The sequence below is a fragment of the Sarcophilus harrisii genome, chromosome 3 (genome assembly GCF_902635505.1).
Source record: "Sarcophilus harrisii chromosome 3, mSarHar1.11, whole genome shotgun sequence".
Classification (NCBI taxonomy): Eukaryota; Metazoa; Chordata; class Mammalia; order Dasyuromorphia; family Dasyuridae; genus Sarcophilus; species Sarcophilus harrisii.
Window position 1 is genome coordinate 232775721 of NC_045428.1, and position 24572 is coordinate 232800292.

Below are 24572 nucleotides of genomic sequence, written 5' to 3' on the forward strand. Positions count from 1 at the left end.
CATTCTATACATATTTTAATGGAACTTTTCTTTTTATCTCTTGCTTCTGGGCTTTGATGCTAAGACACAGAAATACTATGATTTATATGTATTTATTTTGAGACCAGCTTTGCAGTATTGATCATTTCAATTAAATTTTAGTTGATTCTATGTTTTAAAAAATAAATCATGGAATCATCTTCAACAATGAGTAGTTTTGTTTCTTTCTCAGTTATTCTCTCAATTGTTTTTTTCTTGCCATATTATAATAGCCATATTTTTAGCACTATGTCAATTAACAATAGTAATGATAGACATCCTTATTTCTCCATGTTCTTACTAGATCTGTGATTCTATCCTCTTTTTCCTATTGTTTTGTCAGTATTTATTAATATTTAATTATTTTTGTTATTAATATAGTCAATTACATTTACACTTTCTGATACTGAGAGAAATCTTCATTTTTTGTAATAAGCATAGAAATAGTTCCTGATAACAATTTTTTTGTAATTTATGAACTTTTAAAATATTATATTGTAGTTTTTTTATTTTTCTTAAAATGTATATATATACATATATGTATATATTTGATATATATTTAAAATTCAATATAATATATAATATGTATATATGTATGTTTTATATAAGAATATTAGTCTGTAATTTTACTTTTTTGTGCTTTTTCTCACCTTGGCTTACATATTAAAGAGATATTTGAATTATAGGAGAAATTTGTTAAGATTCCTTCTTTTCCATTTCCACAAACCGTTCATGTCAAAATTATTTTTCTTTCAATATTTTAAGCAATTTACTTAGGAATCAATCTAGTGATATTTTCCTTTTTGAAATTCTTTTGCTTTTTTGTTTGATTTCTTTTGGAAATAGGGTTATTTATATAATCTATTTTTATTCTGTTAATCTGCATATTTCATATTTTTGGAAATGTTCATAAATTTATTTGTTATTTTATTGGCATGTAATGGGGGAACAGCTTTTGAAAATTCTCTACATTTCATAATCTGTAGTGAATTCATTTTTCATCAATACTGACAATGTACAATCTTTTGTTTTCTTAAATTAAGAATAGATAATGGCTTTCTTGTTTTATTAGTTGTTTTTATTTTAATTAAAATACTTCCCATTATCTGTCAATTCTGTTATTTATGAGTTCAATGCGCTTTAAAAAAACTTCACATTATTACTATTTTCAGAATTTCTAATTTTGTAATTAGTTGAGTTTATTTGTTTATTTGTTTTTTGTTTGTTTGTTTCATGACCAATTCATTGATCTATTTTTTTCTTATATTGATAAAAACATTTAAGTGTAAGGGTAATCTTAGTCCATATAAAATAAATAATAAAATTTTATAGTATATTTACCAGATGAAAACAGTCAACCAGTTTTAATTATAGCCTTCAGTTTAAAACAATCAAACATAAGTTGGTATTAAGAATGACAATTCCTTGTAACAGGATTAATGTTGTTTAAAAATAATGTTCAAATAGTCTAAGGAAATTTGGTCATACTTAAAGGTCATCTATAACTTATGAAGTTAGTAAGAACTCAAGTCATTTAAGAGATTTATAAAAGTATTACTTTCTAGTAAAAGACATAAGGAAAAACCATTTGGGTGGGGGAGGAGAGGGTTTAGTTTTAGCAATAGCCTAAGTTTTCCCTTTAGCCAGAGAGGGTCTTTGCAAGATTCTAAGTGTCCAAAGGATGTTGGAAATCCCATCTTCCTATTAATATCCTAGCAACATCCCCAGATCAGCTGATGGCAGTGTCTGCACTGGAAACCAAGGACAGACTGGATGTAGACTCATGGCTGCACAATGACCCCAGAAAAGAAACTTCAACATGTCTAAGGGGAACTCCTTAACCATCCCACAAATGGGAGAAAAGGACTTCCAGCACCCAGGATCTGTGAGTAACCCCTTTGCCACATATACTATCTAAGCCTGAGCCCACATTCTCTAGACTCTGTATGTACTTGTTGGAGAGTGTGTCATAGATTTGGGGTTGGGAGTGTTTTGAACCAATTCTTTTTCCTAATTACTAAATTACTTAGTAAATACTTTTTTTCTAATAGACATTTAAGAGTGGCTTACTAAAATAATTCTAAACTTATTATATTGGGAAAAATATAGTTATGGAAGTCAAACCAATATCATTAGACATTCCAATACTATCTCATCATGAGCACCTCTATAACCCTTAGGAATAGACCTAACTTTGACTTTGGACTTGAGACTCATTTGTAGGAATGGAAAATAGGATAATTATCCTCAGATTTACATGGGCTGCACAGAAATGTACATTTTTCTCCTAATGATTGCTTCAGAGATGTTACAAAAGTTTTATTGCGTTGTCTTATTATTATCAAATACTTTCGTTGAAACTTTGTATTATTTTTGTAAATAGTTGAATCCATATATATTTTTAAAAATTATATTGTATACAACTAATCATTTCCTCAAAGTGCATATATCTAATATTTTTATTATATTTGGGCAGTGAAAAATATGTTTATCTTTCAGCTTTTGTGCATTTTTGTGAGGTTTTAATTTGTTATTATGTGCCTTGCTGAGACTTTATGTATATTCCCTTTTGTTTCTATTCATTATTGCTGGAATTAAGTTACCATTTAACTTTTCTAATATTTGATTCATTTTCTTAACTCTTTCTTGCTCATATTTTAGTTAGATGTAATTTTGGCAAGTTTTAAAGGGGTACATTGAAGTACCCTACTAATATTGCTTTATTGTCTATTGCTTTCAGTTTTGATTAATTATTTTAAAGACAAACTTTCATAATGAAAGCATTTTAAATATCCAATTGCATAAATGTAAGATGAGATAGAATCTGCAACTAAGCTCCATAGCAAGAGACCATTTTACTTTGCCCAGGAACACATAATAATCTACAGATAGAGCAATATGAACAAGGTATCACAACCCCATTTTATGAGGACTACATGCTTAAGATACTAAGAAGATGAAAGCAGGTGGACTAATGTTTTATCAGCATACCCTAGAAACTGTCATACACTCTCAGTAATTGGCTGGATAAAAATCCAGCAACACCCATCATGATCTAGAAGGCCTCCCTGCTCTAGTTTGCATTACTTTTCAATTCTAGTCATGTTAGAATCATTTAGTTATGACCTCTTCTACAAGAACTTGGTAAATTGTTCTTGTATTAGAATTACATTGAAAAATAGCACTTATCAGTCAAACAAATGTGGTCCCTCTCTGGCAGTTTGTAATTAAAATTATTGTTGATAATCTATAGATGACTTACAGGGCATCCTATAGGAATGAATGAGGCTCTGGTTAGGGCCAGACCAATCAAAACATCATTCAAATCTGGAGGGTATGAATTCTTCCTCTCATTTAAATATTTTTATTCAAAGGAATATCTCTAAATTTTATGACCTTGTCTTCCTTTGAAATTTAACTCTAATTTATGCAAATGTCCTATTATAGTCACAATAGCAATAAAGTCCATCCTCTTATCTTTCATCTACCAACTAACTTTTCCTATGAAAAATTTAGATATTATGCTATTTAGTATATCTACATTAATTACAAATATTTGTTGAATATCAAAGGTATCTCTAAGAAAAATGAAGTTTCCTTCTTTATATTTTCCAATTAAGTCTACTTTTGCTGTTGCCTTGTCTGAGATCACCAATATTAACTCTGTTTTGGGGGAGTCAACTAGGGATAATAGTGAATAGAGTCTGGAGTTAAATGTTGCCTCAGGTCTTTTTTCATTTTACAAATGAAATGGAGAAAGAAATGCCAAACTTCTCGAATATCTTTGCCAAGAAAGCTCCAAATGGAGTCATGAAGAGTGGAATACAACTGAACAGCATTTTTAGTTCATCTGAAGTATAATAGGTTGTTCTCCAGGCCCTTATTTTTACTTTACATTTATTTTACTATATAATAATTAATCATTATATATATTAAGTTTTAAGCATGTTACTTATATTAAACATATTTTGGGATGCTGTTTTCTAATCCATTTCTTTTTATAAATAAACTGTTCAAGCTGTTAATTGTATAATTCTCTTAATTCTATCATTTTGAAAAGCAACAAAGAATAGTGTATAAATTGCTGACCATGAAACCAAGAAAACCTGGTCTCAAGTTGCACTCTGATACTTATCGGCCATGTGATCTTGGCGAAGTCATATCCTCCAATGCTATCGACTCTTTATCAGTTATAGAGAAGGTACAGTACTACATTGGTAACAGTACTCTCTCAATGGGGATTTTCCTTTTTAAAAAATGGAGTATCCAATTGTTATCTTTTATCCTGTCTTTTAAATGTTCCTAATTTCCAGTTGGCTCTATATAATTTCTTTAAAAGAAAAGAGTAAATGTGAAGGGAGTGTGCTGAAAATCAATGATCTATTATAAAAAAATGATCTTTTTTCTGCTCTAAGAACTCTTTTCTCTGTGAATCCTGCTTCACACTACTTCCAACCACTGGTTTTTATTCTTTCTTTCCTTTTAGTCTCCCTCTCCATGATACATCATCCAAAATTCATTTTCCTTATGAACAAATCTTTCCCACCCACTTTTCTTTTACCTGTCAAATTTAATGTATTTTATAATAAAATCTGTGTAAGCATATATTTATGTGCAATATTAAATATATATTTAAACTTTTTTTATTTTATTCATATCAAAATGAAGTTCGTGCAATACCTCTCCACTCCCTTCTTTTTGTATATTTTGCAATACAATTGCAAATTCCTTTCCAATATTATAACTTTTACTTTTTAAAAATTTCTTCTCTTAAAACTAGCAAAATAGAACATAATCATTTTCACCCTATCACTTGTTTTATGTTACCCACTGTGATTCTTGAAGGCATTAAGATTATAAAACTCTTATTTTTTCACCCCCATCAAAATGTAAAGATTTCATTGTTCTCTAGCCTATTCTAAATACTTAAATGACTTCGTCTTTCTAATTTTTTAGTAACTCCTTTGATTGGATTGTTTTTCGAAATACACACAAAGCCAGTTTTCATCATTCACCTTTGCAAAACCTTGTATTCCAAATCTTTCTCCTTCTCTTTCTTTCCCCTCCCCAGCTCTAAGACAATAAGCAATCCAATACAGATTTAAATAATGCACTTTTTCTGAACATGTTTCTGTATTCATCATACTGCACAAATAAAATCAGATCACATGAGGAAAATACACGAGAAAGGAAAAAAGAAGGAAACAAACAACAAGAAATTGAAAATAATATGCATTGATCCACGTTAAGTTTCCACAATTCTCTTTCTGCATGTGAATAGCTCTTTCCATCACAAGTCTATTGGAATTGCCTTGAATCACCCCACTGATAAAAAGAGCCAAGTCCATCACAGTTGACTATCACATAATCTTGTTGTTGTTACTAGGTAGTGTTCTCTTGGTTCTGCTTACTTCACTTGGCATCAGTTCCTGTAAGTCTTTCCAGGCTTGTTCTGAAATTAGCTTCTTGACAATATCTTATAGAACAATAATATTCTATTACATTCATATACCATAACTTATTCAGTTATTATCCAATGGAGAGACATCCATTCAGTTTCCAGTTTCTTTCTACCACAAAAAGGCCTACTACAAACATTTTTGCACTTCTAGGTGCTTTTCCCTCTTTTATGATCTTTTTGGAATATAGAACCAGTGGAGACACTGCTGGATCAAAGGTTATACACAGTTTTATAGCCCATTGAGCTATGGTTTTGCTCTTCAGAATGGTAGAATCATTTTACAATTTCACCAACAATGCATTTGTGTCCCAGTTTTTTCATATCTCCTGCAATATTCATCATTATCTTTTTCTATCATCTTAATCAATCTGAGAGGTGTGAAGTGATACCTCAGACCAGGCTTAAATATCATTTCTCTAATCAATAGTAATTTAGAGTATTTTTTCATGTGTCTAAATATGACTTTAAGTTTTCATCTGAAAATTTTCCTTTTATATACTTTGGCCATTTATCAATTGGAAAATGCTTGTATTCTTATAAATTTTTTTCAGAAATGAGGCCTTTATCAGGAACACTGACTGCAAAAAAATTATTTCCTAGTTTTGGGCTTCCCTGACAATCTTGGCTTTCTTTTCTTTTTTTTTTTTTTTTTTTTTGGCGGGGGGACAAAACCTTTTTAATTTCATGTAATAAAATTATCCATTTTGCATTCCATGTTTTCTAGTTCTTCTCTGGCTATAAATCTGTCCCTTCTCCACAAATCTGGGAAATACACTATCCATTCTTCTCCTAATTTGCTTATGGTATCAATCCTTATGTCTAATTCATGAACCCATTTTGACATTACCTTGATTTTGGGTATTAGATATTGGTCAGTACCTCATTTCTGCCATACTATTTCCCAGTTTTCTAAGCAATTTTTGCCAAATAGTGAATTTTTATCCCAGAAGCTAGAGTCTTTGGGTTTATCAAACCCTAGATGACTATAGTGATTGACTATTGCGTCTTGTGTACCTAACCTCCTTAATCCACTACTATTTTTCTTAATTAGTACATAATGATTTTGATGACCGCTGCTTTGTAGTATAGGTTAGCTCTGTAATATAGTTTTAGATCTTAGTCAAGAAGAAATTCTTGACTTGTTCTTCTAGGTCAATTATTTTTATTTTTTTCTATCTCAATAAAGTATTTTGGTACTTTGATATGGAACCAAATAGATTAATTTAGATAAAATAAAACTGTTATTTTTATTATATTACCTCAGGCTACCTATGAGCCCTTGCTATTCTTCCAATTATTTATATTTGGAAAGTATTGTTATTGTGTTTATATATGTGGCTTTGTCTTGGCATACTCCCAAATGTTTTATATTAGTCACAGTTATTATAAAGGGGATCATAATCCAAAAAGGATACATTTATATTTCTGTCTTCCTGCATTTGGTATGAGATTTTATGACCTAATATCTGGTCAATTGTTGAATAACACTGAGAATAAGATATATTCCTTTCTTTCTCCATTCACATTTCTTCAAAGATCTAATATACCTAACTTTTCTAAAATTATATTCACCTCCTTCACTTCCTTCTTGTTTATTTTGTGGTTAGATTTATCTAGTTTTGGTAGAGGGAAATTGAGATCTCCAATTAATACACTTTTGTTGTCTATTTCTTCTTGCAATTCATTTAACTTCTCCTCTAGGCATTTGGATGCACTTGGTGCATTTATGTTTAGTATTGATATTACTTTATTATCTGTGACCCTTTAACAAGATGTAGTTTCCTTCTTTATTTCTCTTAATTAGATCCACTTTTGCTTTTGCTTGATCTGAGATCAGGACTGCTACCCCTGCTTTTTGTTTTTAATTCAGCTGAAGCATTATAAATTCTGCTTGTCTTTCACCAATACTCTGAATGTATCTCTCTGCTTCAAATGAGTTTCTTTTAAACAACATATTATAGGATTTTGGCTTTTAATCCATTCTGCCATCCACTTCCATTTTGTGAGAGACTTCATTCCATTTGCATTCACAGTTAAGATTATTAGCTTTCTATTTCCCGCAATTCTATTTGCCCAAGTTAAACTTTTCTCTCTTCTTTTACACTTTCCTTCCTCATCACTGTTTTCCTTCTGATCACTATCTCCCTTAATCTGTCATCTTTTTTCAACCCCCCTTTTTTATCCTTTCCCGTTCTACTTCTGCCCTTTCTTCTATTAGCTTCCTCTTTCCTTTCTGCTTTCCCCTCCTATTTCTCTATAAAGTAAGACATATTTTTATATCAAACTAAATATGTTTTCCCTCTTTGAGTCAAATATGATTAGATTGATTGCAAATAATACTCATCACTCTCCCTTTTTTCTCTAAACTACAAGAGGTCTTTTGTGCCTCTATATGTGATATAATTTATCCCATTTTACCTCCCTTTTTCTCTTCTTTCAATGTGATCCCTTTTCTTTCCCTAATTTATTTTTATATCATCACATTAAAGTCAGCTTACACCTACATCCTCTAAGTATACCCCTTCTAGTTGCCCTGACAGATACAGTTCTCAAAAGTTACACACATCATTTCCTCTTGTAGGGATGTGAAATTTTTAATCTTTAAAAAACAGGGTTCTTTTTTCTTCCATTTACCTTTTTAATGCTTCTCTTCAGGCTTGTATTTGGAGAAAATTTTTCTGTTCAGTTCTGATCTTTTCATCAGAAATGATTGAAAATCCCCTATTTCATTGAATGTCCATCTTTTCCACTGAAAAATAATATTTAATGTTGTTGGGCAGTTGATTCTTATTTGAAGGCCAAGCTTCTTTGCCTTTAGGAATAGAATATTCGAAGTTCTCAAGTCCTTTAATATGGAAGCTTTTAGTTCTTGGGTAATCCTGATTGTGGTCCCTTAATATTTTATTTTTTTTCTTTCTGTCTGCTTACAATATTTTCTCCTTGATCTGATAATTCGGGAATTAAGCTACTACATTCCTTAGAGTTTTTATTTTAGGGTGTCACAGGGTAATTAGTGGACTCTTTCAATAACTATTTCACCCTGCTCCAATTGAGCAGACTCTGCCTGAAGTTTTTTCCAAGATATCTTAAGCAGGAAAATTATTACACTCCAAATATTTGTGGGTTTTGTCACTCCAAAATATTCAGAGGATTGATCTACTATTGATTTTGCATTCAGGCAATGCCCTGTCTACTCTCTACCATCTTGACTCCATGCCTTCCTATGATTGTATTTTCTTTTGACTTCTTTAATTCAACTCATCTTTGTTCTTTTTATCATGAATTCTTGAAAATCCTTTGTTCTGTTAAACATTCATATTCCCCCTGCAGATTCATATTCAAGTTGAAGAATAAATTTATGTATCTTTTACTTTTTGTAATTGTTCATTGAAAAACTCTCTTTTAGGATAGTAGTTACCAAGTCATGCATGAGCCTAATTTGATGCTTAAACTTTAACTTCCTGGATACTTGCAATTATTTTCTTCTGATTTAGAAGCAGTAGATTTATGATACAACATTCCTGAAAGTTTTTATTTTTATATGTCTTTTCAAAAAGAATCTGGGCTTTCTTTCTAATTTCACTTTGCCCTGAAGTTTTAATATATCTAGACAATTATTTTTAATGGTTATTTGAAATTAATATCTATAACTTAATTGGGTTTTGATTTTTAGGTAGTTTTATCAATCACATGTGCTTTCTTGTCAGCCTGTTTTTCAGGTCTATTTTATCCTTTGTATCTTAAAATTTTCTATTTTTTATTATTTTGATTTATTTCTCAGTTATAATTTTCAAGGAGTCATTGCTTTGTATTTATTCTAATTTCTATAGCAGCTATTTCTTAGATAAAATATAGTATATTCTAGTCTAAATTATTAATTTTCTTTCCCAGTCCTTCATTTAGAACTCTAATTTCTACCTATCATTGCCTTAATTCATTTCTTTCAAGTCCTCTCATGATCCTTGTAAGCCAAACCATTATTTATTTTCTCTGGGCTTCTACCTATATTTACTTTAGAATTATTCCTCTTTATTTATCTTTTAGGCTTCTCTCAATCCATAACATTTTCTACATTGGATTCAGCATTTTCTTCTGTTTACTCATACATTTAGTCTCAATGGTTGGGACTCAATGTTGAAGTTAGACTCTTCTCCCATATCCTTGGATATGGTCAACAATCCCTACTTGTTTTGGGATGTGGTAGCTGAAGTTTTTTGCATAAGTCCCTTGTCTATTACCTTCTTTCACATATCTGAGCCCAAAGCTGACTCAGATAGACCCCAAACAGATGTTGAATGAAATCATTGCAGGACTTCTGAAAAACTTCTGGTGCTTTTCTACCTCCCTTACTGAACCTCTTCATATGGCCTGGGAATTAATGTCCTTTGTCCTAGTCTAGCCTTATCTCCTGCTGTACTGTGACACTAGGGTTACAGCTTTTTTTGATTTCTGCCTACATTGTCTTTGTTTAGTCTTTTGAGGTTTCTGTTAGTTTTCTCTTCAGAAGGTGTAACTAATAGCCATTTTGCTTCAATTCTCTTTGTAATGCATTTTAAAGCCTTAGTGGTGTGTATAGGTGTGGGGATAGATATATGTAGGATCCAGATGTCTCTAGGATAGAGATTTCTAACTCATGGCTCTCCTGTCAGCAGCCTTCAAAAATCAAGCTCTAAAACCAGATTAAAATGTATTGGGGAAACATTTAACAAAATAAACAAACATAGAGCATTGTAATGACCACGCTAGCACCTAGGATACCTCAGAATCAGCCAGAGTCAGGATAAGTAAAAGTCCTCAGTTTTTATTCTTGGTCCTTAGACGCAGGATTGAACAGGATGGAAGCAGAATCTCTGTGACTGCCTTCTCCCTCGTCTACCACCCAAGAGTGACTCTGGCTAGTCTTATTCTACCCCCTAGTCCCTCCTACAATCCTCTGTATATACGAATCATTGAGCCAGCATAGATAGTGGAAAGGACCATTTTCCAAGCATATGCCCATAGAGTATTGTCCAGTTGGTAGTTAGCCTCAAGTGCTCGGCAGTCCTGACTCAGTGCATTGACTCAACCCTCTACAGAGCATATCTGTCAATTTATGATTTTTCTAGTCAATATGTAGTCAGGAATTTCTTTCTATTTGAGTTTGATACACTGTTCTAAATGCTATTATGCTGGAAGTCCTAATAATACACTTTCTTTGTTTCAAACATTCCTGAAATGCCTACCTCACTTGCATATTGCTTAAATTGTGCAAATAATAGGCAATATTTGCTGTTTACATATTTTTCACTATGCAACCCTTTGCAATCTGACTTCTTGCCTCATCAGATATGGAAATTGTCCAAGGTCATCAATAACTTCTTAATTGCCAAAGCCCAAGTTATTTTCTCCTTTGTCATCTTCCTTGATATTTCTGCAGGATTATTTACCAACCTCTCCTTTTTGCTACTCAGTTTCCAAAAAGCTACACATTTTTGGCTTTTCTATTATGTGTTTAAAAACTTCTTAGCTGGCTTTTCTATTATGTGTTTAAAAACTTCTTAGCTCTGTTCTTATTTTTCACTAGTTCACTGTAGTTTTATCTTGAAGTGTGAATGCCACTGAGGCCTGTATTCAATGTCCACTTCAGTTCTCTCTATAAAATGGAGCCAAGATAGCAGAATAAAGGCAGGAATTTGACCAACCTCTCCTCCAAACTGCTCCAAATTCCTTTAAGTAATGACTCTAAACAAAGAGCATAAAGCATTCAAAAGGATGAAATACAATATTTTCAAGCCAAAATCAACATAGGTCAACGGAAAAGGTCGGTTACATTAGGATGGTAGTCCAGTGTGCAGTCCATCATAGTACAGCCCCAGCCCCGGCACCAGATCAGCAAAGCATAAAGGGATCTAGAAATACCTGAATCACCATCACTTCTCTTTATGTATATTCTCCCTTGAAAATCACATCCACTTTCAAGAAACTGGAAATTTAATGAATGTCCTTCAATTGGAGAATGGCTGAGTAAATTATGGTATACAAATGTTATGAAATATTATTGTTCTGTAAGAAATGACCAACAGGATGATTTCAGAGAGGCCTGAAGAGACTTCCATGAATTGATGCTAAGTGAAATGAACAAAACCAGGGGAAAATTTATACACGGTAACAAGACTATACAACGATCAATTCTGATAGATGTGGCTCTCTTCAACAATGTGCTGATTCAAACAAGTTCCAATTGTTCAGTGATAAAGAGAGCCATCTACACCCAAAGAGAGGACTGTGGATCACAACATAGCATTTTCACTCCTTCTGTTGTTTGCTTGCATTTTTTCTTTCTCAGTTTTTTTTCCTTCTTAATCCAATTTTTCTTGTGCATCAAGATAACTGTATAAATACACATACATATATTGAATTTAACATATATTTTAACATATTTAATATGTATTGGACCACCTGCCATCTAGTGGAGAGGGTGGGGAAGGAGGGTAAAATTTGAAACAGAAGATTTTGCAAGGGTCAATGCTGAAAGATTATCTATGCATATTTTTTATAAATAAAAAGCTTTAATAAAATAAAAAAGGAAAAAGAAAGAAAATCACATCCACTTTCATAGTTTAAATTTTCATCTCAAAGAATATGATAATTATTCCCACTCACTTGACTTCTATTTTTAATAACTAAGCCAATTATAGTCCGCTTATTAAAATGACTATTTCCTTCCCTGTTTCACTATATTTTACATCCAATTTAGTTTCCTAACATTAACTTTATATCATTTTCCTACCATTGCTTATTCCTGGTCCCCTAATATTCCTTCTCTGTAGCCATCAGTTATTTCAAAATGTGGAAAGCTGCAATACCAACTTTCATTCACTAAATGTAGTTCATTTGATTCTCTCCCTTTGCAATCCAAACATTTAAGTATTATAATAGTTTCACATTCAGAACTTTAAAGTCATCTTTGATTATAACTTGCCTATATCCCTCACATGAAAAAAATCAATTTATCATTCCTATGCAATATCTCTCACATCTGCTCTTTCCTCTACACTTATATGCTTACTATTATAGTTCAGAATAAAATCACTTTTTCCTGGATGGTTGCATTAGCATCTCAATTGATCTAACTACATTCATTCTGTTTCCTTTCAAATCACTTTTTCCCCTAACTGCCAAACTATTCTTCTTGAAGTAGAGGTCTGATATAAATTCTCTGCTCATAAACCTTCAGTGAGTCTATTTCTTATAAATAAAAACCAGTGTCAAAAGCTTGAGGAATAACGTCCTCAATAAACTAGTGCCAATCTACTTTTGTACTTTTAGGTTAATACTCCATACCCTCCATTTTCTTCATATCCTAGTTAAACTAAACTACTAGTAACATTAATCTTCTAGTTGTGTAGACTATTTCACATAGAGCCAGCACCAATACCTCCTCAATAAGCATTCTCAATTCAACAAGTGAAATCTATCTTTCCTTCCTGAAATTTTCCTATAGCATTTTGTCACATTTTTCCTTTGTCTCTACCATATTTTACTTGGTTTCATACATACTTTTTCATATGATAAATCCATCCTAATAGATCGCAAGTTTCCTAAAGACTCAATTTTGTGATTTTCATCTTTGTACAAGGTACTCTCTACTCGTTAGAGAAACATAATAAATAGTTTTATAAATATTTATTAATTGAATTGTTGAACTACTGGAATAGTGGTTGATTATTGAAGTATGGAAACAAAATACAAATATTAGAGGTAGAGAGTTAAAGAAAGTTTGAAAGCAAGCTGAGGAAGACATCTAGAATGTAGCAATCATAGTAGATCTTATCAACAAAACCTTGATAATGGAGACAGCCTTCTCTTTCAGAGAAGCCTCTGAATTCTGGAATCTGAATCCAGATTCACCTGGATATTTTTATATACTTCCTGCCAGGGTGATAATTGCTCTTCAGTTATGACTAGCACAGAACTTGAAGCTACATATCAGCTAGGGCCTAGACTATTTTAAGATAATGGGCTATAATTTTATCTTTTTTTTATAGGAGATTAATTTCACACAAAGGAAGGATATTTGGAACGATGAAATAAACTTCATCATATATTTTGGCTGGATTCTATGCAAAGATACTTTATTCAGATTATAAGTAACTACAGGAAGAAGATTTAATAGTTTAATAATAGATTTAATGAAGGTTTAATAGATAATAAATAATAATTAAATAATAATAATTTAATAGTTTAGTAGTTTAAATAGAAGATTTAATAGGTTTTAAATAAGTTTAATAGAATTTCTTCTTTCAGTCTTCTAGTTTCTGTTTTAAGCAATTTTCACATTGGTTTCATAATGGTAATATCTGTATTGAACAAAGAAACAATAACATTACATATACGCAGAAATAGAAATCAAGAAATGTCTGTCGTTTTCAAATAAGAAATTATAACATCATTCAAAATTATTTTGTAAGTTTTCAAATAAAATGAACACTTTTAACCTTACTATAACCGTAATAAGATTGAGTCAGTGGCCCTGGCTTACTATGAAGCCAGAAATACTTATTGAAACCTACAGATTTTATAGGACTTCAGGTTTCTATCTAAACTAAAAATTGTAATGAAGTTAATTAAATTAAAGATTCATTAGACAGCACTTGATTCACTAAACAATATAAGTTGAATAAGGTACTGATGCACAGAAGTAATAAATAAAATAATTCACTATTTTTGTTTAGTTTTTAAATTAATTTTATTGATATCTTTTTATATCACCCAAAATTAGTTTAATATTGTGCCCCTACTTTCTCCTAAAAGTTTTAGATGATAGATAGATAGATATAAATATATAGCATGTATATATTCTTTTATAACAAAGAAAAATATCAATAAAGCTAATAAATTTAAAAACACATACAGCATCTCATACTCATGGGCCTTTTACCTTTGTAAAAGAATAGAATAGAGTGGGATGCCTTCTCATATTTCATCTTTGGAACCATGTTTGTTACTTATTATTTTGAAACCCTGATTTTTGCTTTTGTTTTTTATTTTATTTATATTGTTGTAGTCATTGTATATATGGTTTTCTTGACTTTGCTTAGGTCACTATGCATCAATCCATGTAGATTTTTCCGTCTTATGTATTCATAATCTTTCTCATTTTTAAAATGGTAATATTTCATCATATTCACAGGTCATGAATGGATCAACCATTCCCTCATAAATGAGCATCTACTTTGTTTCCATTTCTTTGCTATCACAAAAGTGCTAATATGAATATTTTATTTTACGTGGAAAACTTATCATTATTCTCCCTAAGATACAACTCTGGTATGGAAAACACTTGGTCAAAGGTCATGGATATTTTAGTCAACTTATTTATATACTTTCACATTACTTTCCTTTTTTTTTTAATAGCTTTTTATTTACGGGTTATATGTATGGGTAACTTTACAGCATTGACAATTGCCAAACCTCTTGTTCCAATTTTTCCCCTCCTTCCTCCCACCCCCTTCCCCAGATGGAGGGATGACCAGTTGATGTTAAATATATTAAAATATAAATTAGATACACAATAAGTATATATAACCAAACCATTATTTTGCTGTACAAAAAAGAATCAGACTCTGAAATATTGTACAATTAGCCTGTGAAGGAAATCAAAAATACAGGTGTGCATAAATATAGGGATTGGGAATTCAATGTAATGGTTTTTAGTCATCTCCCAGAGTTCTTTTTCTGGGCATAGCTGGTTCAGTTCATTACTGCTCCACTGGAAATGATTTGGTTGATCTCGTTGCTGAGGATGGCCTGGTCCATCAGAACTGGTCATCATCTAGTATTGTTGTTGAAGTATATAATGATCTCCTGGTCCTGCTCATTTCACTCAGCATCAGTTCGTGTAAGTCTCTCCAGGCCTTTCTGAAATCATCCTGTTGGTCATTTCTTACCGAACAATAATATTCCATAATATTCATATACTACAATTTATTCAGCCATTCTCCAATTAATGGACATCCACTCAGTTTCCAGTTTCTGGCCACTACAAAGAGGGCTGCCACAAACATTCGTGCACATAGAGGTCCCTTTCCCTTCTTTATGATCTCTTTGGGATATAAGCCCAGTAGTAACACTGCTGGATCAAAGGGTATGCACAGTTTGATAATTTTCAAATTACTTTCCAAAATGATTATACTAATACCTAGCTCCATAAGAATTCATTAAGTACCTATATTCCCTTAACTCTTCCAACATTTGCCTATTCCAATGTTTTATTGTCTTCACTAATCTATAAGATATAAAGTGAAATTTTAGGGCTATTTTGATTTGTATTTCTGTTACTTAAGATGTGAACACTTTCATATAGTTTTAATAATTATACACTCTTTTTATATATATCTATATCTTTTAACATTTATTTATTGAAGAATGGAATTTACATATATATGCATTTTAAATAAATGCAGATTTAAATTTATATTTATACATTTTAAATAAAATATACATATGCTTATAATAACTGAAATTATGCATTTTGGATACTAAACTTTTACTAAATAAATTTGATTTAAATATATTTTGTTTTCTGATTTGATCACTTTCCTTCTTATTCTAGGTGAATTAATTTTATTTATGCAGAACTTTTTCAGTTTCATCAAATCAATTACCTATTTTATCTTTTAGAATATTTTCTATCCCTTATTTGACTAAGAACATATCTTCATGTACCTGGGAAAAGTATACAATTTGGTTTTCTTCAATTTTTTAAATGAAATAATCCTTGATATTTAAGATCACCTATCCATTTGGAATTTATTGTAGAATATGGTGTAAAGTGTTGTTCTAAGCCTCATTTCTACTAGCTTGCTTTCCAGTTTTCCCATAAAGTAGAAAGCTCTTTCCCAATTATAATTGCTAGGTTACTGAGTTTTAAACAATTATTAAGTGAGCTGAATTATTGAGTGCCATTGTTTCTGATTCTCTCTTATATAATCTATGCCATTTATCTACTTTGATTTTTTGCCAGTACCACATGGCTTTCATGATTGTTGTTTTATACAATAGTTTCATGTCTGGAACCTCTTCATTCCCTACCATTTTTCATTATTTCAATTGATAGTTTACATGTTTTATTATTCTAAACTAATCTTATTGTTATTTTTGATGAGTTATATAATGTGTCCCTTTGATAATTTTATTGGTATAGTATTAAAATTAAATATTAATTTTGGTAATACTATCATTTTATTCATATTGGCATGTTATAAGTTTTGAATATTCATTCACATATTTAAATACTTTATTCTTTAAGGAGTAATATGTAGTTAAATCTGTATACATGTTTTGTGGGCTTTGGTAGGTTGACTTCAAAATATTTTATGTATATTTCAGTCTTTTGGAATGAAACGTCTCTTTCTAATATTGCTTTTGGATTTTGTCATTGATATTTTTAGCTTTTATTTTATAGACTTTAACTTTATTGAAACTATTATTGTCTCAATTAACATCTTTGATATTCCCCTAGAATATTCTAAGTAAACTCTTAGCAACAAAGAGATTCTTTTATCTCATCTTTATCTACATTTATATATTTAATATATATTCTCTTTACATTGCTCTAGTTAACATATCCAGAATTGTAAAATAATAATAATTGGTAGAGTAGGTATCCTTGCTTGCTCCTATATTTATTGGGTAAGCTTCTAGTGTTATATTTGCTGTAGATAATATATATAATATATATATAGTTTTATGATAAATAATATGAATGCAAGTTGATTAGGTTTTCAACATTATTGAATTTAAATCATATTTGGGGTTATGGAATTTTGTTGATGCATTATTTTATCCAAAATATTCATATGAATATTCTCTTGTATAAATTACTATTGTCTCTTGTATAAGTCTTTATTTTTTTAATATTGATTCATGGACAACACTGGTATATACTTTTCCTATACTTTATCCTTCCTTCTTTTTGTGATTAGAATTATATTTGTCTCCTAAAAGTAGTTTCATAAGGAACTTTTCCCCTCAAATATTGAGAATAATTTGGATAGTATGGGTACTAATTGTTCTTTAAAAGCTTGTAGAATTCTCATACAATTCCTCTTCCTTTGGAAGTTACTTTATAGCTATTTCTTCTTACTTTTCTAAGATTGAATAATTAAAATTATCTTTTGCCTTTTGTTATCTGGAGTATATTATAATTTTTAAAGTGTTCCTTTATTTTTTGTGTTCTCAATTTTGGTACTTTATAATTATCTCAAGAAATTTAATAATTATTTTTTTCTTTTTTGTTTTGTTCTAACTTCATGTTGTTTGTTTTATAGTCTATTTTCTTTTAAATAATTAGTTATTAAAGTTTTATCAGAGCCCACTTTTAGTTTTATCATTTTTTAGTTTTTATTTCTGATTTATTTTGTCTCTAATGTTTACTTTGTCTTCTTTTAAGAAGTTTGTTTATTATTGATCTTCCAATTTTCAAAATGCATATATAATCAATTAAACCCTTTTTATATTTTGTAAATGTGTTTGCAGGAATTCTTATAGTTGCATCTCAGAAATATCAATATGTTGCTTCACTATTAGCATTTTCACAGTTATTGTTTCTATGATTTGTTCATTGATTCAGTATTTAGGATTTCACTAGTTCTATGTCTGGTTTGTGCTCTTTTAAAATGATTAATATTTCTACCATGACATTATCTGTTAAAGATGTGGTTAGTCTTTCTATCTTTTTACATTTATTCCCAATATCAAAAGATCAATTTTTATAAAAGTTCCAGATGGTAATGATATATTTTTTTCAGCAACTCTATTTAGAAATCTTATTCATAGTTTCTCTAGTTGTTTATCTTCCTGTTACACTTTTCCAAAACTGAAAAAAAAACCCTGAAAGATGACATTAAAATCTACTACCTTTATTCTATTTCCATAAATATCTTGTGATTTGATTAACCTTTCTTTCAACAACTTAGATGCTTAACTTATCAGATGATAATGTTTAATATTGATATTAATTTGTTTTCTGATTCATTTTACCATAATGTATTCTCCTTGTATATTTTTTATTTGCTTATTTTTCTTTGGGACATTAATTGTAATGCTTGTTTTTGATTTAGTATAGTTGATGCATAATAAATTCTGTTTTCCATGTGTGTGTGTGTGTGTGTGTGTGTGTGTGTGCGCACATGCATACACATGCCTTGAATTTTGTTTATTTTATTTATAGTTAAAATTATGAGTGATCTTTATAATTTTTTTTTTGATTTGTGTTACATCATGCTTTGCTTCTGACCTAGAATTCTTTTTCCAGTTCCTCTTCATAGTATTTTGTCTCTGGTTATTTTAAATTACTTAAAGCTGGTTGTATTCACACCAGTTCTCTTCCACTTATAGGTATGACCTCCCCTTATCTTCTGATTATCCAGGTTTTCTCTACTTTTGGAGTTTTGTTTAGTATTCCAAAGTTTTTGCTTATTTATTCTTATTTTTTCCTTTTCTTTAGTTATATAATTCTTCCTCTTTCCCTTTAGATAAATACTCAAGTAAAAGCTCTTCCTTTCTTCTTAATCAACTTGTTTTTAATAGTTGTATATTTACTTTTCTATCAGTTTTTCTAAAAATGATTTCTTCTCCCCATTCACACACACACACACACACACACACACACACACCATGTATTTATGTATGTATTGTTTGATTCATGACTTTTATACTTACATATTCTTTCTTCTCTGTATTCCTCATGCAATTAAACCTTCTATTTTAACTCTATATTGCTGTCTTGCAGACTTTGTCCCTTCTCACTTTTTTTCTTGTTGTCCCTCATCTTAGAAATACTAATATGTGCAGGTGGTAGAAATTCTATACATATTGCCTCATATTAATTTTTACCTATGCCTCTGATTTTATCAATTGTTATAATTTGTCTTCCACATGATAACTTCCCATTTAAAAAGATATCTCATCTCTGACTTCATGTGTTCTCACTCTTCTAGATATCTGTATTTTCCAGGAGCTCTAATTCTCCTCCTGAGGACTATTTGTATATATGTGTGTGTGTATGTATAGATATATAGATGTGTATGCATATGTGTATGTATATATAATAATCTTTCTAAGCAAATTGCAGCTTAAGGCCATGTCTCCCATTATAGAATATTTCTTTTCTTCTATGAGAAAATTTTCAGTGGAACTCCCTCTCACCACTGAATTGAGATTTTCCTCTTTCCCTCTGTTTTAATCCTTCCCTTTGCCTGCTCTTCATTCTCCACTAGTTTCATTCTCCTGAGTGACTACAGAAAACAATTTCTCTTCATTTTTTTAACCTTTGACTTAAATGTATAACATATTTCTTTCTCTTATTCCTGTCATTTTCCAACTTACAAGACCTCCTATCCTGCAATTTAGTTCCACAAAAATATCAATTCATTTCCAGGAGGGCTGCTGTTGAACTTGGTTCATCAAGTTTAATGCTGCTCCTTCATTCATTTTATTGCTCCTTTTATTTGAGTTCCAGTCTCACCCATTTTTACTTCTTTCCTTTAGAATGAAATAACCTCTCAAATGTATTGTTGCTGCTGCAATTGTATATTTTTAGTTCTATCGTTGTCTTTATCTATTTTTTTTAATCTTTTTCCTGAGATGATTTAATTTGTTATTTGAGTCTTCATTAGCTTCTGTACAGGCACAGAAATTGATTATGACCTTTTTTTTTTCCTTTGTAAGAAGGCTTCAAATGCCTTTTTTGGAACATAGTGCTTTGTACATTAGAGTAAGTAACCTTGAATTGTATCCCTATTCCTTTCCATGTGTGGTTTCTGGTAGCAAGAGTAGTCTTGTGTCCCTTTATATTTAAAGGCATTTCTTTAGATCACTTGAAGAATTTGTTGTTTTTCATTTGAATTGATATATTTAATGTCTATTTGATTTGAGTTTAAAGTAAATGGAGTTTTCTGGAAGTGATCTATGGATTCTTTTTATCTGAATTTTGTTTTATACATTCAGAATTTTTTAGTTGGTTTCTTGTATTATTTATTACATCATAATGTTCAGACTTTTTTACTTTTGTGAGATCTATACTGTAATCTTTAAGTTGTCTCTAAAGATCTTGTCTCTAAGATCAATATGTTTCACTCATATAGACATTGTTATCTTTTAACATTATTATCCTTTCAATTATTCACAATGTCTCACTGAGTAAGGACATTTGTTGTTATTAGTCTTCTTGATGTTAGTTTATTGGGTTAATTAAGATGCTTGGATTCTTAGACCATGGAAAATGTTGAAATTAATTTATACTTTGTGAAATTCTTTTGTCTTCAAAATAATTTGGAGACAATTTAGAAGGATATATAGGTTATGTGGAGAAGAGAAAAATATCTAAAACTTAAATATTGTTGGTGACATCTTGGTACTTGTTAAAAAGAAAAAGAAAGAAAGAATGATCAGTAGAACAGATTAACTAGTAAACATATAGAAACAAAAAATCTAATAGTTGCATGTTCTGACCAAGCTCTAACTGCTCCACAGTACATATTTGTAATGTTTTCATAGCCATTGGAACAATTTACCCTTGGTAAAGTCATCATGTGCTTAGGATAGACCAATCCCTAACCTGTAGATTTGAGACCCATAAATTACCCTCAACCTAATTTAATTCATCCACCAAGACAGTTTAAACCTGTATTATTGTTGCACACACTGTATCTAGCAGGCAAAACTTCTGAGTAAATTAAGGAATAAATTTGCAGAATATAGGTTTAAACAAAAAATTTAACACAATAACCCAAAATAAGCTCAATATAGATATATGCTTAGACATAATGATTATGTCATAAACAAACTATGTAAATGAGTAAGAAATTATCTTGTGAGTCTATGAATAGAGGAAAAATGCATGATCAAACAAGGGAAGAGTTGCAAAAATAAAGATTTTTTGCATAATTTTATTGAATAAAATTTAAAATATTTTTTTGCAATTAGAGCCACTCCTCAAAAGGTAAATGGTCTAAGCATATGAACAATCTAAATTACAGAAATCAATAGCCTTATAAAAAATTCTATACATTACTAATCCAGAAATTTATATTAAAGCAAATCTAAGATTCCATCATATTAGGAAAATGACAAAAAAATAGAAAATGACAAATTGAGAAGGGCCTGTGAGAAAATAGGCACATTAATACACTACAGATAAAGCAATGAAGTGATCCATTCATTCTTGAAAATAATTTGAAACTATTTTCCCAAAGCCCTAAATGGCATATATTCTTTGTGCCAATGGTTCCCCTAGTAGGTCCAAAGCCTAAAGAAATCAGAAAAATTCGCAACAGAACTTGGAACCAGATTTTTCAAAAAACTGTCACGAAATAATTCCTCCTGACTTCATGAAATGTCACTGAGTGATGAATGGCAGCTGTCCATCTGTTTTTAAAATTACTTTTTAAATTATAATTTTACTTGAGTTTCTACGTTAATACCACCAAAAAGCCCTAAAATAATTTCCTGACACTATAGCCTCTTAGAGATATGTCATTTCAAATTTAAAATTAGATTTTTAGATAATTTCTTATCAATAGAGAAAGCATGAGCATAGATATAAACCCAAGATATAATGTAATAGCCAATGTATTTTCTTCCAGTTTGCTAATTAATCTGAATAGTTATTTTCAGAGTAATGATAATTATTAAGTAATAATTTTGGATAAAGGAATAAAAAGAATCCATGTTCTTTTAGATTTTTAAAAAATTTTCTGTCAAAATATATAGGGATTCAAAATTTTCCTAGGTATTACATGTGAAGCCATATTTAGAGATATTTGCTATATTAAAGCTCCAAGTTAACTTTTAATATTTATAATCTTCTTGACTAAAACTCCAGCCACAAATCTAAGTTAATCTTTTTATTGGGTAATATAGAAATGTGGCACAATATTTTATATTTATAAGCCTTCTGGCCACAATTTATCCAAATGAAGGTGGATGAAAAGCAAACAAGCCCTAGGGAATATCATACAAATAAGTAAATTCCGAGTAAGAATTGTGCTCATGGCAAAACACAATAAGCGACAGCTACAGAATCTTATTCGCTAATATCACTTAGAATTCCTGAGGAAAGTTTGATTCACATAACCATTTTAAGGATTTTTATTCATTATGCCAATGACAGTTTTCTTAGCTGGGTTTTCTAATGAATCCCTACTGCCTCTCAGAATCACTACCCAAATGTTGTAGTTTTATACTTCCTTCAAAACATAAACTATAAGAAAATATTTAGAAACCTCTTAGAACTCATTTTGCTCATTATGTAAAGGAATATTTTGTATTTCAGCATATTGGTAATACCTAGAAAATGGAGTAATCTAGTCCAGACCATATTGAACATTGCTTCAGATGTAATCTTTCTCCTTTTATTGTGTTTTTTTTTAATAAAAAGAAGTAATAATGATTTAATGTCACATTTACAAGAAGTCCCAAATGTTATACTTCATATATCATAGTTCCTCATTATACAATATTCTTATGGCTTCTTCAATTAACATATTTGACAATTATAACAGACCTTCAAATTAAAAAAAAAAAAAACTCTTAAAAATAGTTACCACATGGGGTAGCTAGGTCATGCAGCAGATAGAGCACCAGACCTGACGTCAGGAGGACCTGAGTTCAAATCTGATCTCAGACACTTAACACGTCCTAGCTGCGTGACCCTGGACAAGTCACTTAACCTCAATTGTCTCAGAAAAAAATAGGTACTACATTAATTGCAGGATGCAAAAATGAAATTCAACAATTTAGAATGGTAAGCTGAATTTTATTAGATTAACCTCAGCAACAAATATAAATGAATAAATTTTGGTATAATTTATATGGAATGGGACATGCATAGTTAAATAGAGGTTAATCTGAAAAAGAAAAAAAATCTTGTGTGTTTTCATTTACTTAAAGCTTATTAAGCGTTATATGATTTTTAACTGCATTGTGTCCAAGATTAGGAATGTAAATTTCTACTGTGTTCTGACCTTACCACAAATTATCAGTACTATATTTAGTTATTCGCAGCACATTTTTCAAAGGCCAATATTGCTGAAGAGCATTTAGAACATCATGAGAGGATCAGTTAAAGTTACAAGGGATGCTTAATCTGAAATTCCAAATCTGCCAAGAGTTGCTTATTATAAGAGAGATTATACTTTTTTGCTTAGCCACATAAAGCAAAATTAGAAATAATGAATAAAATAAAAAATTGTATTTATAATGGGTGAAACATACAAAGGCAGATCTAGACAACCTAAGGAAAAACGTGTTTTTCTAACTAATAAATAAATGGAATAAACTGCTTTTGATAAGTGATTTTTTTCCCAGTAGGAATCTTCAAGAAAAGATTATATTATCACTTGCTGATTATGTTGTAGAGAGCATGATTGAACCAGGTAATCTTTGTGATATCTAAGATCCTTTGGTTCAATAATAAAAAAATAAAATAAAATCCCTCATTTAGTGTCACATTCCTTCAAGTCCTGTGTTTAGAGGAGGAAAAATTCACCTTCATAAATGGCTAACTTTCCCAAGTTGATGTGCTAACCTCCCCAAGGAAATTTTAACAAAAGTCATATTTAAAAACCACAATGCCTTAGCTCAAAGGAACTTCAGATATTGAATTTCCAAGTTAAAGTGATGTTTTTTAAAGTAAAAAGTGTCTTTATCAGAAACCTTTGCTTTAATCAACATATAGGCAATAACTTGCCCTTTGCATGTTTCTGTAGATCCAATATGGAATCATTCTCTCACCACTGGCAATAATAAACTAGGTTTCAAAAGACCACATTCTTCCTCACTAATGCCACTAACTTATTGTTTAACCGTAAGCAAGGCACGTAATTTCAATTGATTACCTCATCATAAAATCATTTTGGACTTTAATCTCTAAGGTTACTTCTTCCTTTAACATACTTCTTTCTTATTTTGTCCCAGAATTTTCACCCAAATCTAATGCAAGTAGTATATAAGTACATAAGGAAATCATAATGAATTTGACTATTTCATAGGTTTGTGGTAAATTTCAGCATGAAATTTTATTTAATTTTCCTTTCTTAATTCATATTAA

At 30.4% G+C, this 24572-nt stretch overlaps 1 protein-coding gene across 2 annotated transcripts in view; it reads left to right on the forward strand.

Annotated features, from left to right (window-relative positions):
* Window positions 1–24572, forward strand: part of DSCAM (DS cell adhesion molecule) — a 683895-nt gene that overhangs the window by 376452 nt on the left and 282871 nt on the right. The gene's annotated exons all lie outside the window — the stretch shown is intronic.